The sequence below is a fragment of the Rhea americana genome, unplaced genomic scaffold, assembly GCF_003343005.1.
Source record: "Rhea americana isolate MKP2758 unplaced genomic scaffold, rheAme1 scaffold_130, whole genome shotgun sequence".
NCBI classification, from domain to species: Eukaryota; Metazoa; Chordata; class Aves; order Rheiformes; family Rheidae; genus Rhea; species Rhea americana.
Genome location: NW_028185373.1, coordinates 990,285 through 1,007,146, shown reverse-complemented (window position 1 = coordinate 1,007,146; position 16,862 = coordinate 990,285). Strand labels below are relative to the sequence as shown.

The 16,862-nt window shown below is 43.1% G+C and overlaps 1 long non-coding RNA gene across 2 annotated transcripts in view; it reads right to left on the bottom strand.

The window, feature by feature from the left end:
- The window catches only part of LOC146599888 (uncharacterized), a 43,366-nt gene extending 27,185 nt beyond the window's left edge, over positions 1-16,181 (bottom strand). For both annotated transcript variants that reach the window (XR_014894898.1, XR_014894899.1), the window contains exons 1-3: positions 16,038-16,181; positions 13,502-13,563; positions 8,603-8,706 (exon numbers count right to left, since the gene is read on the bottom strand). This is a non-coding gene — a long non-coding RNA (uncharacterized LOC146599888). The remainder of the gene's footprint in view (positions 1-8,602; positions 8,707-13,501; positions 13,564-16,037) is intronic.
- Positions 16,182-16,862: the final 681 nt, after the last annotated feature.

Sequence of the window (16,862 nt, the reverse complement as noted above, 5' to 3'; positions counted from 1 at the left end):
GGAAGCACGCCCTTATTTTAAAAATCACACAAACACTTTTTGTAGCTCTTCTTACTTTCTTAGCACAAGCCCCAGGCCTGCAGGGCCTACCACACAAGATAATTTCATGACATGCTGTGTAAACAGCAAGAGAGGAGTCTCTCTCCATGATGTAAAGAAATACAATCTTTAAGAGTTATCTCTGGGAAAAAAAAAAAAAAAAAAAAAAAGGCATGCTACTTGTCAGCAAACACTCACCCTGGTTAGAGAAGTTATTCAATTAATAGTTCGACAGCATGAAATACCTTGGGTGGAGGCCAGAGAGATGGAATTCAGAAAAACATACAAAATTTTATTCAAAGCAACTTACAGGAACAACACAAAATTTTATTCAGAACAACTTATAGCMATATAAAAAGCTGAGGTTTCCAATGGAGCTCTGGTAATCTTAACCTTTTGCTAGGGTTGCACTGGGTATGGTGCAGATCTGAGGGGTATTCCTCAGGTATCCCAATATACCAATACATAATGTAAAATGTATAGCAGAACCCATGCCAGTCTTTCTGATGGAATTAGGATTTTTTTTTTTCCAGAATAATACGAAACATGTAAAACCTAACTACAACTGCAAGCATAAGAGCAATTTTTTTTTCCTTTCAACTTGCTGCAGTGAAACAGTTTTAGGAGAGTTCTCATKCTCCTTCCTTCAGACACAGGCACGCTGCGTAACTTGACAACATACAGCTGGAGAAGCAGATTCAATCTGCCACCGCACTGCAACATTGTCAAGAGCCTCAGCAAGCATCCAGGGAGCCCAGYCCGCGCTTCGCTCCCGCTTCCCCTCGTTATTGCTAGGTGGGGAGCGCAGCACAAGCTGGGGCAGACGTGACACCAAGTCAAGCGCTTTGCAATGCCCTGCATGGCACAAAGCGTGGACGGCGCTCAGAGGAAGTTTTCCTGCTAATGCCACTTCATTTTGCAATGCTCTGAATTCAGGGATAGGGTTTGAAGGATTAGGATTTGGGCAGGAGAGGTTATAAGCATATGATTCATCACTGGCAGAGCAGCTAAGAAGCATGACTGTTTTCCTTCAAAATACTGCCTGGCCATTGAAATAAATTTAGAACAACTGACCAGCATACAGGCATAAGGGACTAGCTTGAATATCGTGTGTGGCACTAAGTTTTCTTGGGACTTGGGGTCAGTTGTGAATTCGATATGTTCACATGTTCTCAGTTTCGTTCACTTAACAGGTATATTTTGAAAGCAATACACTGCCCTCTCCATCCTCACCAAGCCAACTCTGCTTTAAGAACATTTCTGGGGAAAAGAGCAGCTTTGCAACAAATGATGGGTTGCAGAACTTCAGATACTGCACACAACACACTCAAAAGTATTCACAGCTCTAGCTTCCCTTCCACACTGTTTTAAAATGAACAGTGATAAAGGAAGGAGGAGACAAGGATTAGGAGTAGTATTAGGTCCACATTGACAGCTTTTACAGTGAGTTTCATTCAGAAGAAAACAATTTGATGTATGACTTGCTTAAAAAAAAATCACCTATGGTGTCGTCTGTGACTACGTTCTCTAAATGTAAACTGCTATTTAATATAGAAAGGCAAAGGATAACAGAATTCACGGTATAAAATGGCCAGGGACTAAGTAGCAGATCTCAAACACAGCTTTTGCATTGTCTTAACATGATCTCATTTGACAGACAAGCAAATGAATTATTTTTATGACCTTCACTGCCTTTCACAACAGCAKTTTGGCACCACAGATGATATTTAAATGCACGTTGCTCATTCAGTCATTGCCCCAGCTCTCACAAAAGAGCAGGTTAGCCTAGAAAGGGAAGAAGGAGGGCAGAAGTAAAAGGRAAGAGGAAAGAAGGCAGCAGATTTAAAAGACAGGGCAGACGAAACTCTTCCCCATTCTCCAGCAAACGGCTGCCTCATTCACCCACCTTCAGCATGCAAAYGCAAATCTGCCACCTCATGTGGTGGCAGCAAGGCAGAAAGGCTTATTTGCTTGCCGGTGATACCTGTTGACCAATTTCTGTGCCGCGCCATTTCAAATCCTCTGTTGCTGTCAGGGCCACATGCTTTCTCGCTCGTCCGGGGTGGCCCAGCCTCATTAGCGGAGGCTTTGGCGCGTGTTGCTTAATTGAGCCCCGTTCTCGCCACCTGCCACTCGCGAGTCTCATCTGGGCGCTAACTGCTTCTAATTGCCATCATACGGCCGGCACACCGCAACAACTTGAGAACAGACCCTGAGCAGCAYGCGCCGGCCGGGGCTCGGCAATAAGCCGGGGAGCCGCGGTGCGGCGAGCGAGYGGAACAATTTATCAAGGGACCAGATGTTTGGAGAGGAAAGGCACCTTGCACTACCATCAGGTGCTGACGCCTTGATGCCTACCATCGCGTCAGGTGTTAAGTCTGGCCGCCTCTTGCTTACAAGGCTCCTTGATAAGTGGCTGCACGCTGGCCTCTCTCCCATCTTTTTGACACCCGAGATATAAATGGGCGGGGGGGAGCAAGTACAATGATTTAAACATATGTGAAGTTTTGCAGCTCATTAATCTACAGCATAAATCCCACAGCAGAAGTCCCATCACTTGCCATCGCTAGACAGGACAAAGCACTAAAAAAAGGTATTCCAGAGGGACAGGCCTACGATAGGGAGTGGACAAATTGGCCGACCGTGTTTTTGACATCTCCAACATTTTATGTAGAAACCAGTGCTGCTGGGCATTTTATTTTGAACAAATATAAAACGGATGAGATCTTTAATCTTGGAGGAGCAGACAGTGTAAGAGAGAAACTGCACATTTTCAAAGGCCTTTTAAACATGTAGGATGTCCACACGTTGCAAAACAGATTGTCGTTTGGAGGATGAGTGGTCTTAAAAGAGCAAATAAATTATAGTAGTAAATAATGCTGAGAAGRAACACAGAGAGAGTGAACAAATTAAAAACAAGGTTTATGAGTTCTTCCATTCACAGCACATTAGTGGCATGAGTTGTAAAAGACACAGCTTGGTATAATATTTACAAATATTCTTTGAATGTGTCCTATGATTTATTTATTTTTTTAAGAATACACAGATATTGTAAAGCTTAGACTCTCTCTGAGCTACATCTGTAAATGCAAGACAGTATATTTTGATAGGCAAAAATCTGATTTAAATTTGATAAACTCTGCCATCTGAAACACAGTTGCAGCATATAGTCTGGCTTTGAAATCACTCCTGCATGCCCTAAAATTGAGACTCCCCAATAAAGATTCAGCAATATCCCCTGTGCCCATTGGGATCAATTTCTCTCCACCARCTCCTGCTGTGCATGGGCTCAGGGTTTTCTCTGGATCCACATCCAGACTTCTCCATGGAGAGCCTGCAGCTTGGAGAACAAGGGAATTCTCCCACAAAACAGCTGGTGAAACAACGACAAGACAATTGCTCTCGCAGGAATAACCTTCCTGTGCCAGTACACCCTGCAATACAACTTTCTCCTTCAGACTCTTTTTCCCAAGTCGCTGCTTCCCACTCCTGGGTGCTGCCTGCAGATTTCAGTGTATCTCACTCCCTTTCCACCAGGCCTTTTCTCCCCTTGGTCATCTTTCTCTCAGTTAAGCCATTGCCCAGCAAGATTGTGCAGGCTCCATCCTTGGAAGTTTTCAAGACCCAACTGAGTAAAGCCCAGAGCAACTTGGTCTGATCCAGAGCTGGTCCTGCTTGGGCAGGAGACTGGACCAGAGGCCTACCGAAGTCTCTTCCAACCTGTAAGATGTTATGATAAAATCTACCCAAGGCATTACAAGCCAGGTAGGCCTCCTGTATTCAATTCAGTGGAGGATGCAAGGGCAAAAAGCTATTTTGAGCAAGGGCTTTTCACCTGGAAAGGGCCAGGGCACCTCATCAGTGAGTGCTGCCTCCAGGGAGAACTTTCAGCATTTGCTGCATCCTCCAGCCAGGAGCTCCAAGTCACAAGAAGAAACAGGGTCTGGGACCCCCAAGTAAAAGGGAGGCTAGGCATGATTTCAGATGTCAGGTTTACTCAACAAGGAGATGCTCTGTTTCCTTCAGGCTGCTCAGGCACTCCTCACCTCCTTCCAAGACTCCCTCAGGAGCACACAGACCCAATGTCCCTCTCTGAGATGCCACACCACACACAAAACCACCTCAAAGGGAAAAGACTGGGATTCCCTTTAGTGTGTCCAGGAAAGCACTGTCACCACCAAGCTGTCTTCAGGTCAGCTTAGACCATAAGTTTATGGGGAAGGCGTAACAGATTAAATCACACTGCCGCAGTTGTCCTGGGGATGCTCTTTCCCTTGCCCTTTTGCCAGAACCCCACAAACAAATTGAGAAAATTCCTTCTCTTTAGGAGCTTCCTCCATGCATTGCTTAGGGCCTTGGAGTAGCTTGGGACACACTCCAGAGGACCAGGAACATTAGCATAGCTGAGGGCACCTTTACCTCAGCCAGATACCTGCATGGGTATCAGCAGGGCTGGCATTTCTAAAGATGAAGGCATCTCAGCTTACTTCAGCTGCTTGAACGTTTAATGTCTGTGCAGACTCTATTTGTCCAGAGTCCTTCACAAGAAGAGCTGCCAGTGAGTGATCTGCTCCACACATCTCTAGCACCTACCTTAGAATGGGATGGCAGAGTTGGCCTTTTTCCAAGAATACATCAACCAGTATATGCAACTAGCTTGGAGTGAAAGTTCAGCAAAATAAAAAATGCAAGGGATTTTAAACATCGTGCTTGGGCACTCTCACAAGTTTTATTTCTTGCTGTTTTCTTTTGCAATGGAGAAGTGCAGACAAATTCTAAAAATCAACTCTGACAGCTCATTTTGCTAACARAAAAGCATACTTCTTAGAACGTAATCAGAGAATAAAACTAAAAGAATCAAGAATATGATCTGCACAGTGGGGTTGATGCTCTTAAATCATTGCTCTAGTTGACACAGTTGCTTAAAACAGAATATTTAAGTAAAAGTGAACTGTGACAGCGATATAAAACACTAGTTTGATTTCCAGAGGGGCTAAGACAAAAGGGAGCATTATATAAGTTCCCCCCACCTTGAAAAATGAGAGAGCTTTTTAAGCATCAAAATATAAGCAATTTCAGCGCTTAATTTTGTGTACCCAGGATTAAGAAATAATCCCTGTGACAGATCTCAGCTGTACAGTCAAAGTGCAAGTTTCCCCAGCTCATGTGAGCCCAGGTTTTCAGGAAAGCTCAGGACTGCACAAGAACATCTCTTACTGGATAGTCTTTGAGCATCATACCATATTCGCCCTTTTTCCTTTTTCTTTTTACATCTGTTTCTATAGACACCCATACCAGCAATGAAGCAATGCTGCTTCAGGCTTCAATTCATACTGATTCACAAATGCCTACCACTGATCCCTCAGTAAATAGACCCACAGTCCCTTGAATGCAGAAGATCTAAAAAAATTGCCTTTTAAGTTGCAGACCTAAAGCTGGCCCATCACAATGCTTTTTCTTGATGCCTTGCCTAGGATTTCTCTTTATTTTCCTTTTGTAGTTCTGTTTACACAGTTAAAGATTATCCTGACAAAGGAAAAGAAAGAGATTTTTTTTAGAAACTTTTCTTTTTTAGTATAAGAATTGATGTAACATTTTGTGCCTGAAGAATAATATACTTACAGTATACTATCCTCTGGTGCAAATGCAGCATCAGAAAGACACTACTGGGGTGTTTTTTAAGCCTCTTGATTGACTTCCACAAGAGAAAGTTTTAAAGTGTTGAAGCCAAAATCTGTTTTTGTTAGCTCCAAGATTTTCCTAGAAAGGTTAACTCTTCATAACATGATGCTGAGATASAGCAGTAAGCAACTCAAGGCATTTTCTAAATCTGTATGAGCAAGCTGCATATCCTGTACATCACAAAATGATAAATACTTATGCTTTATTCCACAGCAAATTTGAATCCTGAACTATTATCCTGATAGCCACAAAGAGTTTTACCTCACTTTTTGCTTTTGCAAGTCACAGCAGCGTGAAAAAGGAAATTAACAGCACAAAATCTCCCACTGTAATAGGTAGCACAGAAAACAGTGTGATTTCTTATTAGCCAGATTCCTTTGCCTTAAAATTTGGGCAGATTTTTCAAAACATAACARTTCCCGAAAAATATTTTGATTGCCTGACAGAATTTGTCTTTTTTTCTTTAAACTAAAGTGCTGATGTAAAAAAGACAGTGCTAGCTGTAGAGAATTCTGATTTCCTCTTTTCTGTTAAATTGCAGTGCCCATATTAATAAAAATAAGCAGTGCTTTACACCTACTTATCCTGTAGTGGAATCTTTTTAATGGCTCTGAGTGAAGCCTTAGACTTGAACAGCAGAGCTCTCCCGCCACTGCAGAGCGTAGTGGAAAGGCATAATCCTTGCTCTCCATGATCTTTTCGTCCCCTGGCCTGTGAACTGGAGGCTGGGGCTTCGCTGCTCCAAAGATCTGGCAGACTTCAAAAAAACGAGAGTGGCAGTTTGACACTGGACTGTCACCGTTCAAGCGGGTCCTTCATGTGACCCAGGCTCGGAGACTGATGCTCTGTCCCCGATAACAGCTGAAGCTGCATCTGCCACATTTCGTGGGCCCGCCACACCATGCTGTGTGACCAGCTGCCTCTGTTTACGCTCGGCCCCTCACAGCCTTCTGGCCAGGCTGCGGCGAGCCGCAGGCTCCTATTCCACCGCGGGCCTTCAGATGTCGGCTCGCACGAGCTGCGGCGCTGCAGGATGCCGGGCGCCCAGCAAAGGCGGAGGAGAGGGACTGCTTGGCCCGCACAGCAAAACAAGGCTGGCGAGTCATCATAGCCAGCAGCCTCTTTTCACAGGGTGGGGGGAAGCCCGGCAAAAAAGTACTGTGCCAGTATGCAAGTGAAAAGCAAGGAGATGCAGAAAGAGCTGCTAAAGATGTTGAACTGAAAACCTGGCGTTTTCTTAAAAAGAAATCCGTGCAGCTCTGTTACAGCATGCTCTTAATCAGCTCAGATGAACTGCATGCACATCCTACAAATCACAGTAGCTAAGACCATTTCCTTCAAACCTGCTACCCACAGAGCAGGTATATGTGCACGACTACAGCAGGACAGGAAGCCTTGAGAAGATGCACCATGAACACCTCCCCTCCACCTGTCTGGAGAGGAGCAGAGAGGGCCCAATCCTGAACTCCTGCAAAGAGTTTCATAAACACAAGAAGAATTTGCAAGATCAGACCAGGTTATCTTTCCAGCTGCTGAGAAAACAAAGTGACCACCCTTCAAACATGCTCTTGCTGTATACTGCCATGACACAACATTTTCAGTTCATCCTTTAAAGACAAGTCACGGCAGGAGTTCCTTTGAGAGGAAATACTTCTATCTTCAACACTGAGAGTTTCACACCAGTAATAGAAGTGGCACAGGAGCACTAAAGGGAAGGACAAGGGACAAATCTGCTCAGAGGCAGGTACCAATACTGCCTGTGGGTCAGTGAGCTTTGCATATCCCTGGGCTCAGCCAAGAATTTCTATCAGATGTGTAACTAGCCCAGTCCTTAGAAAAATAACTTTGCAATGCATAAACTCAGTCCCCTCTGCTTGGCTGCAGGCAGCATTGACTCCAAAGCCCCTGCCTTTGAGAAAAGGTTAATTAGTCTTGATTGGTGCTTTTGCCTAAACAGAAAGGGAAAAAATCACAAAACATACCAGTATAGCAGAGCTTCCTTCAAGTACTTCCTTCAAGTACACTTCCTCTTTATTCATGACAACAAAATTTCTGTCCCAGTCATGATTAATGGATATCCCTGAGAGTAAAAGATTGCTGACAGTTTGGAGATTCTTTGACAGTGATCTTTATATTTTTAAATACAAAAATACATCTTTCAATATAAATTAACTATTCCTGTGGGCTCCTCCCCCCCTTCCCTATCATTTCTCAATTAAAAATTATTCTAATGCTGAAGAAATAAAATTAAGAGCAGTCAGAATCAAGTATGCTGAAATAAAAGATACATTTTTGCTTCTTCCTGCTGCTAGCTTATTGAGAACAGCAACCTAAAAATGCTTAGGGGACCCTGTGCCAAATTCCTGTGCTCCATAGCTAGGCAGAACATACAAAGAACAGGAAGCTTGATCAAGGAGGTGCTTATTTTTGTCCTTTGCTGGTAATTCACCAGCATAATAGATGTTTAAGGTAAACGCCACCTGTTCCCATGCTGAAGATACAATTAAGTAGGCTGTCAATAAGAAGGCAAATGGCAGCTGAGTACCTAAACAGTTTCAAACATATTATAGGCAGAGTAGTGACTAGAAATCCTGTTCACAGCTCTGAAGTCAGTCAGGAGGACATATGAAGGAAAGACATGACCATAGCCCTGTCCCTCACATGTTAACAGGTCACTGTCAGTGTAGAGGGAGGACAACTATCCTACACTGATGTTCATACATGCTCCCAGATGCACCTCCCAGAATTAGAGCTCACCCAAAGATAAAGCCAAGGACAGCAGTGATGACATCCTATGCAGAACAGTCCCTCCAAATCTGGGATACCCTGAAACAGCTCCTGGCACTAGCAGGTGGGATGTGATTGCACTTCTTCCACCCACCCAGTGAAGGCTCAAATCACCAGGCTCTTCCATGTCCCACGCAGAGTCCTCTCAGCACTTGATGTGGAAGATTTTCTGTTCTGTGCAGCACATTCACATAGCCCCTGGCAGAGGGACAAATGGCTTTCTTGGTGTAGCTAGAGCACTTGGGGGAGAGGACTCTGCCTACTCTACTTCATCTTTAAGTATTTTATATTATTCATTTTCCTCCCCAAAATGCCCTGGTCTGATCTTTAAGAAGGTGCAGCAGATGCTCTGCATGTGGCCCACCAAGTCATTGGATTCCTATTATTTTTAGGGGACCATATTCACAGAGTTCATGCACTGAGCATTTTTCACAAAACGAAACAGAGATTCAGATATTTGTTTCCACCAGAATACATATTTAAAGAATTGCCAGCCTTTTCTTTAACAAAGTGTCCATTTTCCAGCTTGCTTCTCTAGCCCTGGTCTTAGAAGGTCTGGAAGGCCTTACAGTAGAGTCCTGAGGCATTCATCACAGCGGTGAAAGGTACAAATCCCTTTGGGCATGAGTGGAACTTAAACCAAATTGCTCCACCTTTCATTGGTGAGTTTTCTGGCTACCAGAAAATGGTATCTGAAAGGGAAATAGTAGCTATGATTTGAGGAAGCCAGGGGAACAATGGCTAGGAGGCAAGGTTGGCAGAGCACGACTGATTCATGAATCTCCACTCAACATGTCAAAGCAAGCACAAAGATTTTGGGTCAGCACTACCAGGGCCAGAGTAATGTGAGAGATACTTCTAGACTGACATTTAGGCAACTCCAAAGTTAGGCAGCATCACGACTGTCTAAAACTATGAGTTTAGGGAGGCCTATAGGGGCAACCAACATCCAAGCCTTGGTGGCACAAACTCCCTACTCTCTACTCAGACTGCCCTTTAGCCTATGGACACTTATGAATATGGCAAGTATCCACAGTTGTCAGGTGTTCTTATAACAGAATTGCAAAGAGATCTTGTAGAGAAGGAAAAAAGTTAAGTATGGAAACAGGTAATTTGAAGACCTTGCTTCACCTTCCTCATCAAGTACTTTTTAGAGCAAAAGGTGTCTAGGCTTTTTTTTGTTTGCTTGATTGTTTTTGTATTGGTTCTATTGTAAGTGTTCTTTCAGCTTTGTTGAAAGCTTTGCTTGTATTCTTTGTGTGATTATTGCAGTGTGTCATTCAGATGTCTTCTAGAGGGGATAGAATCTCAACTGATATAAACTGGCATTATTCCCTTGAGAATATGGCTATGAATATTCACTTTTAAAATATTTACAAACTCATTAGGTCATCCATTCACAATTGCCACACAAAAGCTAAGTAGTAGCATGCATTAAAAGAAATTAGATATTACAGAAAAGGATGCTAGTGCTTTCCTGATATATAGAAAGACCAGTCCAYGTTTTGCAGTGATGCTACAGCTTCCAGAGGGATAGGAAAGGCTGAACTTTGGCAACTAAATTCAACCACTGATTTCAAACATGGAAGATAACTTTCGCCCTCTCTTCTAGCTAACCTTAAACTCCAGGTGAAGAAAAAGAATGGAGAATCAGCAGTTCTTTCTGCTCAAAGGTCGTATTGGGAAAAAATAAAAATATTCACAACCTAAAATCTCAGGAAGGACAGAAATGGCATCCCTGGCCACCCCATGGCACAGAAGCTAGCAGAGATTCAGCCACAGCCACAGCCACTTCCAAAGCTGTTAAGTTCTTACACCTCCAAGGACAGCAAGAGGGGAAGATGCTGAACACTTCTGAGGATTAGACCTGAACTGCTGGGCTCTGGGAGAGGGTGCACAGTGACTTCCTGCTTCCTTTTCATCATGTTTTTGTTCTTTCCACCTGCGACTGCCTTCTAACTTCTTTGTGCACGTAAAAAACTGAGTTTCCAGAAATCACTGCTCTTTAGCAACAAGGAGTGAAGAAATGTGAAAGCTACCTGGCATGTATTTTGAGGATGGAAATCAAATCATTTGAAATACTCTATGTAAACATTTCCTAGAAGCAAATAAACAGACAAATAGGTGTCTCGAGAGTTATCCTAGTAATTTGGAGGTGACATTTAACTTAATATGCAAATTAGTTTTAGTCCCTGTTTTTAACTAGGGAACAGATCTTCTGTTCAGACTGAGTATAGTTAGAGTTACAGGATATCATGGCTCTTCAAAGTCAGTTCATGTACTCTCTTCACAACAAGAAACTCACTAGTATGAGACAAATTTCACTCACTCACTCACACTGATGAGTGAGTGAGTACCAAAGTCCAACTTTGAATGAGCCACTACTCTGTTTGCTCTCACACTAGTGATTCATTCATCTTCAATAGTAACATCATTCATCTTCCCAGGGGAGAACTGACCTGTGTGTTCAGAGCTATTGTTCAGGTTGTGCATGCCCTGCTGATGACTGCACTCTCTTGCACACTGCTATGTTTGCCTCTCTGGGGTCTGTGCATCTTATTTCCAATTGCCAGCCATTGCTTAAACTTTTGCTGCTTGCTGCAACACTTAAAGCTTCTTGTGGGTCTCACTTTTGCAAACCAAATGCCTTCTGTCCACATAATTGTGGACAGAAACTGTATTTCGGTTGTCAGTATCTGTAGGTGGGGATGGTTGTTTGGTCAGTCTGTTTGGGTTGGATCTTTTGTTTTCATTTCTTTGACCAGATCTCAATCTTGAATCTTATCACTAATTCAGCCTCCAAAAACTAACACACAGGTTTTTCAGCTGTAAATCAACAGAAACATTTTCACTTTTTCTTTGTAATTGGATTAAAATTATTTACATTTCCTGTTTCAGTKCTGGGCACAACTCCTCCAATGTATGTAATGCATTTTATCGTTCCTGCCTTCTCCCAGGTACTCATGGTTTGTAGATGCAGAAGGAAGCACTATTCCAAGTTTCTCTGTTTTTTCCTGATGCTGCTAAGAAAGCTTCAGGTCTAAGAGGATTTTTAACTGCTACATCCTATTATTCCAGGTATTTTCATAGTTCATTTTCACTCTTACACCTTGCACGAAAAAAAAATCTCTCAAACAATCTGAGAGGTCTGCACCACTGAGCTCTCAAATCAGTGTAGAGTTGTTCTAATGCTAAAACCAAAATCTCTGCAAAGAAGCAACCCCAAATCTTTTAATCTATCTGTTCCAAAATCAAACTGCCGCAGTATCCACATCAAGGTACTACCTCCAAAATTTTTTGAGAATGAAGCTGATTGAAGGGAATGTTTGCTGATTGAAGGGAAGGCTTGTTTACAGTCTAAGAGATATTTCCATAGAAGTCTGCTTTATCCAGGCTATGTTGCTCCAGCTGCAATCTGCTGTATCATTTAAACTGGAACCACCAGGAAGGGCCCCTTAGCTTTAGTATCTGCTTTTCTCACTAATCAGTCTCACAATTTTGAATTCTGCAAAAAGTAGAGCCCGTCTGCTTGAGTAAGATCAGCTATAAGGAGAAGGGAGCTAAGGCCTTGTGGAGCTGTGTTCTTCTGTATAGTTAAGCTAATGGGATGTACTATGCTTTTTAAGGACTGACTGTTTCTGTTTGGCTTTATTAATGTTGTGTAACAGTAATAAGCAGCCATTTAACTGGTAACTCTGCACCAGTATCCTCTCATACAATTTTAAATCATCYATTCGTAAAATACTTATGCTCCTGCCAATTGAAGAGGTTTATTCTGACAAGAAAAGAAATGTCAAAAGAGTCAGTAAAAACTTCTAAAACCTTCAAAGCACTCTGCAAAATGCTGGCCCCACTGAATCCAAAATGGCAAAATACCTCTGTCTTCCTGGTACCAGCCATTCCTCAGGAAATGAAAGTTAGATTCAGTTCTGATTTTTAGGGATTCACTTTTAGTTAAACACAGATTTTAGGAATGACCTCTAAACTTCCTGAAAAATCAGCCATGCTGTCCTACAGTCCAGCAATGACTTTCATATGATGCTTCTCATCTCCCGTAATAAATTCACAGATGGACCATCGTTGTCCTTCCAATGCCTAAGAATAACTCCTAAGTACTGTTCCCAGGGGATTTGATTTAGTTTACACACATCTGCTGAGATACGTGTCTTTGAGCCCAGATTAAGTCTTTGTTTGACTATATTTGAGCATTTGTGAAACTACTTGGCAAGAATGTCCTTATTTTATTCATTCAGAACATGTGCTGATTGTTACCAGTGTGATCTGAACACCTCCAGCAGAACGGGTTGTCTTTCAATTCCAGTCTATTTATAGGGAGAAGGAAACCACTCACAGAAAATGGTGAACTACATTAGCCTTAAAAYTGTGCTCTCCCAGATTCTCTTTTTTTTTTTTTACTTAATCAATTGTTTTATTTCTAAGCAAATGCATTTCAGATTCAAATCTTTCCTAACTAGACTTGCCATGTCTTGTGTTAYTAGCTCCCATCTCAGCTTAATACCTCTTTTGCTCATTATTCTTTGACATGCTGTGTATCAGAGGAGATGCTTTTCAAGCAAAGAGCTTATCTTTTAGAGGGAGAAAAGACTAGGAAACTGCAAACCTAAGCTCACAACTGGCTTGCCAGGACACAAGTGAGGACACTGAGACAGTGAACATAGCTCACAAAAGCAAAATATCTTTACAGAAAGCATAATATGAAGCTCCCCATTATTTTTCTAAAYGTGTCAGCAACATAAAACTTAACCATTCCCTTCTGAGCGTAATCCACCTAGTCCACTACACAGCAAGACCACAAAGTTGGCGTCACAATAATTGTGGAGAAAATTCAGTGCAACCCTGTACCTAAAGAGGGCAGTMTATGAGGGCTTGAAGTTGTGCAATTTTGTGTTGTGCAAGTGCATTAACTTGTTGATCTATACTTCTCAATAGATCTTTCTYTGTTCACTTAAGCTCTCTACCTCCTGTTACTTACTTGAATTTTGTTACGACACCGTGGACCAGAACCGCTTTGTCCAGAAGAACATCTATGTCTTTCTGAAAGGAATATGGYACATAGTTAGTTGTAGTACTCTTAGAGTGGCTTACCAACTTACCACAGGTCAGGCCAACTACTTTCCTCACTCTCAGCATGTAAATCCTTACCTGGTCCAGCTGCAACATAGAGTGTGTCAGCTCACATCTGGACATTTCCTAGCAAGATTATTACTACTATTCTCACACAGAAGAGGAGAGGATCCAGCAGCCAGCTCTTACTTGCTCCTTGAGGAGCAGCTATTAGTGTAGGTGGATATAAAAGGGGATTTTTGGAAMGATAGAATCACATTCCTCCTTCCCATATGCCTCCATCCACTCCTAAAGTAGCTGGCAGGACCAAGAAATGAGGCTGTAACAGCACAGTTCACAGGGAAGTGTGGTATGGGTAAGGGCAGGCACAAAGCAGAGATTTCATGGCTGAACTGGCAGATGAGGCCAGTTATTGTTCATGCCTCTTGAAGACAGGGCAACCTTGGGGTAAGGTGTGGACCTGTACCTCCACACTCTCATCCCTGCATCATCCCATTGGAGCCTGACTGGGGCTCAGGCTAGATTCACCCCATTCCTACCCCATTTCTGCAAGAGGGCCTCCCCACTGCAGACCTTTTATCAGGACCTAAGCAGCACCTCCAATCCCAGRCTCCCTGTACTAGGTGCTGTACAAGACAGAGCAAAGCAATGGCTCCCTTTCTGAAGAGCAAGTTGGAGATACATGCAAAGAAAAGCTCACAAGGTKGTTGTGCTTTTACAGATCTTCTAGAAGGCCCTTTGATGCGTTGTAGAAATAAATGGTTTGGGTTTAGAAGATACGCTTTAAAAGCTAACGGAGTTGGTATCACAGGAAATCTAGCCAAAGGAAGCTACAAGCTTTAAGGCCTATGTAAGCCCTTGCACTTTGAATTAGTTTAACCACAGAGAGCAAGCCCAGACTAGTTGGACCTTGTTTCCACACACACAGTCTGCTTGACACTGCTACAGAAATGTAGCTCTGTGTCAGCTTCGTGGGAAGACCTCTGTCTAGAGAAAGAGTTATTCTGACACTGAGCTCAGGCTGAGGTTTCTAGCTATAAGTGCAACAAGATCTGGTTAATTCAGAACATAGTCCCAGCAGCTTTGCAAAGCATTACTCATACTAGGCAGGTCACCTGCTAGCGCTGCTTAAATTTTTAGAATGGAAATAATTTCTTTCTTTTAGCTGCATAAGAATAGTGCCAAATACTTATTCCTTCCATGCAATAATTGTATCACATTTTCCTCTGTTTTTGGTATTCCCTGTTCAGTAGTGCTGGTGGAATTCTTTTAATTTTGCTCCTTTGATGTGCTTGGGTTCTGTGGGAAACTTCTCATCTCCATATTTTATACTACCTTTTATTTACAATAAAAATTGATTTAAAAAAGAACAAAACCTCCTCCCATTCTAGCTTACTCTTAGGCATTTTGGCCAGGAGCTGCATTGCCAGCTGTAGGCTAGACAAATCCGAGGYAAGGCTGTCAAAGACAGGACGAAATAAAGCTAACTCATTTCAGAATATTAAAACTTCTTTTGCAGACCCACAGTCCTGGGGTGGCCACTTTCACAGGGCAACTATCTCTGTTCCAGAATCCCTACCTTGTACTGGAGAAGGGAAATACTATCTACTCTACTCTACTGCTGTATTCTATCCAACTTCTCTATGACTTGTATCTGTTCTCCTTATCTTCTTCTCATTATTTTGGTTTATTTACTTTTGGAACAGGCTCACATGTCTATATATGTGTCATAAARTCAAATTTTAAATAAGGATTTGTTGCATTGAAATCATTACTTAGTATCACCACATCCTCAAACTGTTTCTCCTTCAGGCCCCTCTTCTTCACTAGTAACTGCTGCTCCCACCAGCCATAGCTAGGATGRGAGAAAGGGACTAAGAAGTGAAACACAGACATGTTGCCAAGGCTCTCTTAAAGGGCAGCTAACAAATGCTCAGACACCCCTGACAATTATCTCCTTCAACGTCCTCATCATAGAAGAGAAGCAACAGCAAAGGCTGGGAACTAGCGCATTTTTCTAGGCTTTGGGAAGATTCAGATCACATGCTACAGATTTGGAGCAAGTTGTTTATCTGCTTTCTTGGTGCCTCAGTTCCAAGCCTCTGAAATGGAGAAGACAGCAATTCCCTCCCACACTGGGGTGAAGGCTGCAAAGATGAACGCTTGTGGCAGCAAGAACCTGTGTGAATACACATGATGTGCTAGGCTCACTATTATACTTACACACTAAGTACGTATTTCCCTTTCAGTCTGGAGCACTAAGCAGAGGATTATCTGAGAAGTAGGACGGATGAGAGACCAGGGTTAAAACATGGAGGCATCCTTACAGCTGCAGCTAGAAAAGACATCAGGGACAGCAAAGGATACAGGGGCTGCTAGAAGTAGAGCAAGAGGAGCAGGTGTTTTGCAAGTGTTCAGCCTGCAGACATAGGAGAGGGTGTTACCTTGTCTTTTATACCAACACATGGCAAACTCGGTGTGACTCCATGTTGGCTGTTGTGACTCCAGGAAAAGAGAGAAGGAATGCAAACACTGGCACATGAGACTGCCCGTCCATCCTTTGGAAGGACTGATGGGAGCTTTTTGTATGCCTGCCAAAGGGAAAAATAGCAACACAATTTACCTGGGAACAGATGGGCCTTCCTAGGCAGCCAGCCTTAATTAACCAACAAGACAACTTAACAGCCTCGGGCCGAGGCAYATTCCAGAGGCCTCGCCGGAGCGGCACACGGCAATAGCACGGCCAGTGAAGCGCAGAGCCAGGAAAAGCCCTGGACTCAGCACAGCAGCACGGGGGGAGCAGGCAAGTCAAAGATGTCACTTGTTCTTCGCTCTCCCTGCTGCTGCTCCATATCATGCTGCTGACACCACAGTCTGGGGCCGGTGCTCTGGAGAAGAGGCAGCAACCCAAAAAGCCAAGGACGTTGCCTTTCAGGACACRGAGGGGAAGTGGCACACTGCAGCGTGAACCCCACGCACCAGCCCTGAAAGCCTGCCAGCAAAATGCGCCCTCCTCGGCTTCTCAAAAGAGGTCACCTGTGGTGCCTTGTGCCATCTATTTTCTCAGTTTCATCAGAAGTTAAGAGTTACAAAGTTAATTTGGAGCTGCTCAAAGGCAGGCGGGGAAGGGAAGAGGGAACAAAAACAAAGGAATTGCTTTAGTTTTAAAACCCCTGATGTTTGTGAAAGCTTTCTTGCTTGACTAATTAATGGTTTTCTCTTCATTTTCCAGCCCATACATGCCTCTTCCTCTATGTCTCTTCCCATCA